Source organism: Silene latifolia, chromosome Y (genome assembly GCF_048544455.1).
Source record: "Silene latifolia isolate original U9 population chromosome Y, ASM4854445v1, whole genome shotgun sequence".
Lineage (NCBI taxonomy): Eukaryota > Viridiplantae > Streptophyta > Magnoliopsida > Caryophyllales > Caryophyllaceae > Silene > Silene latifolia.
Window position 1 is genome coordinate 105,703,609 of NC_133538.1, and position 2,871 is coordinate 105,706,479.

The window sequence follows — 2,871 nt, forward strand, 5'->3', positions numbered from 1 at the left end:
AACAACTGACGCATCAATTCCCCTATATTACTAATTACCATTTACCTCTCTCAAAACTTGCCAATTATATGAAACCCTTCAATCATCATTATACTTGGTTTTTTCATTGAAGCCTTGGTACTTTCCACTGATCACCGCACGCCCTCCTTCCCTCGACGTCGTTGCACCACTGCCGCAAACGATCAAGTCGTTCCACCACCACTGCGTCTTCAGATCTAACAAAATGGCTTTGTGTTTATCAATTCGGCGTACCATCACCACTCCGCCTATCACGCACGCGAGCCACCGTGAGATGCCACCAATCACTATTCTAGGTATTCTTTTTGCTTAATTTGATTCCAATCTTTAATTATTTTTGTATAATTTGATTTTGGGGCAGGTTTAATTGTAATTTAGGGTTAGGATAATTCGAACAATTGCAATCTTTCTCCACTTAATTTGTAAACCGGGTTTCGGTTAATGAGGGATTTTAATTGAAGTTGTTATTGAGACACTATTTTAATGTAATTTGCGGGAACCATTGAGACACTATTTTAATGTAGTTGTATTGAGGCACTGGGTCAATTCAGGGTTTGATGTTTGAAATTAAACCCAATTGAGTTGATTTCAATTTCATTTTTGTTTCTTCAGTCAATTAGCTTAATTCAATTGATGGGTTTTCTGGGTTTGATTTGATTACGTGTAAAGATTGAATCTTGAGCTCTTTACAGCTTAAGTGAAGATGAAGGGTGTGGTATTTGACAATGGTGGTGGTACATAATGGGGTGTGCGCGATATGTTTAGATAGTATTGAGCTTCAGGAATCTGCCCTTGTTAAAGGTTGCGACTTGCGAGCATGCTTACTGGTTTGTCCTCCTTTTTTTCTGAGACTTCTAATTTTTCGATTGTTTTGCTCTGTTGAATTTTTTCAATTGATTGCATTATTTAATTTTGAGTAAAAAATGGATTATTGAACTGATTTTGGGTTAGAGTTATCCATCAGAGGGATGACTGTGAGCTTGTCGCTGTCAACGACCCTTTCATCACTGCCGAATACATGGCACTTCTATGTTTGTTGTTGGTAGATTAATGTTGATAACATTTCCTATAATTGGGGTTTATTGATTTTGGGTAAGGCTTGTTGTGAACTAATATTGTGTTATATGGGTTATCTCATAATTTCGAGAAATCTCATTCATTCATCTCGTAATTTTATCTTATTTCGCAAAAAAGTTGGTCCATCTAACCTTTACCAAAGTCCTTCCATTCATATGACTAGTAGCAGTAGCAGAAGTACATGAAATCATTAACTCGACAAATTAAAGAGTGGCGTTCTGTACTCTTCAACTTATTAGTTTATCTTAACTTCTTTTTAACTGAATTTCCTGAACAAGTTACAAGTTAAATCCATTATGTTCCTTGGAGCGACATCGTTATCAGTTCTTTCTTTCATATGATCGGTTGTACTTTGCTATTGTGGGTGTGATTACTGGTTTGATTCTTTATTTTCTGGGGTACGAGACTTCCCAATACACCAAGGTTAGTACAGTAAGAGGAAAGTACATATTGAGTATTGCTCGCAGCGTCCAGTGTTTTGTGGCCACTGTTCGCCTGCCATCGGCTATCTAGGCCATTTGACGATAACCCCCACCCCATCCATGTATGGCTGCTCCTTCAAATTTGCTGGTAATTTGTTTATATTCAGATTTCAATTGTTTCAATTAAATACCAGATTCATTTATTTGATGATAATAAAATAGTTAAGGTTAATGGAATCTTGTCGATGCAGCAGTGTAAAGCGGCGTTGGATGTGATTGAGTTTTCAGATGTTACTTCGGATGATGAATTAGCTTCTTTTTTGTTGATATTATTACCCAAATGGCTCTTGATGTGAATTTCTTAATTTGTTTGATTTTGCCCAAAATTGTGCTTTCGCCGTAATTATTGTTTTTAGTATGGGCTAGTTATATAATATTTTCAAAACATTTTGACGGCTTTCTGAAATGGTTTTCTCTGATAGTTTATTATGGAGGTTTTGAAATGTAAATTTTGAATGCCAGGATGAGCTAGAAAACATGGCATGGAAGATGCCTGGTTGCCACCATGGAGGTTCTGCTTTGTTCAAACTGATGGTGGATGCTACTTAATCACAAGGTACGGACCTGTATCTTAAATGGTCCTTTTGCTTTGTTAATTTTGTTGGAGACAGTCATGAGTGTGGGAGTGAGCTCATGAATTATTTTTTTTTGCAGTATAGAGGACATCTTTTAAAGGATGGCGGTGCAAGTCAAATATAAAACTGTCATCTTCATTTGCACCTTGGTTTGACGGGTTACAGGTTACTCTCCTTCTCTCTAGCTAGCTTTATGCCAATTGCTTTGCATATTGAGTACAATTTTAAGTTTCAAACGTTCATGTGAATTGTGTTGTGTATGGACATTCCAGGATACGCTTAGTTGATTGTTGAATGACATCAGTTAAATGAATATGTGATGGTATATCCTTATCATTAGATGTGTGTGTGGTGTTTACATCCGACGAGTAGAGCCGTTGAGTGTCTATCGACTACTGTGTCAATTTACATTTCGCCTTCTTGATTTATTGTATTTATACCCTCTCTAGATGATGAAGGACTAAGAGTATACGATATCACTTGTTCTCTTTCTTGTTGATACCACATTCGCATACTAGAATTGTTTCAAAATGACAAACCTGGCGAGGTTTCACCTTTACGTCTGTACTATAGGTAGTTAAATTGCCTCCCATGTTTCTGTAGTGTTCTCTTAGTGAGTGGTATTGTTTTGAGGGCTGTTCTTCTACTAACAAATGCTCTTATTTAATTCATATAGGACATTCATGGGGACCAATCTAAATGTGTTATGGAAAAAATTT

General features: G+C 36.7%; 1 long non-coding RNA gene across 1 annotated transcript; it reads left to right on the plus strand.

The window, feature by feature from the left end:
• The first annotated feature begins 1,319 nt into the window (after positions 1 to 1,319).
• On the plus strand, positions 1,320 to 2,513 carry LOC141629812 (uncharacterized). The gene is made up of 4 exons (XR_012537357.1): positions 1,320 to 1,665; positions 1,772 to 1,869; positions 2,040 to 2,133; positions 2,232 to 2,513. It is a non-coding gene; the product is annotated as an uncharacterized LOC141629812 (long non-coding RNA).
• The last annotated feature ends 358 nt before the right edge of the window (positions 2,514 to 2,871 follow it).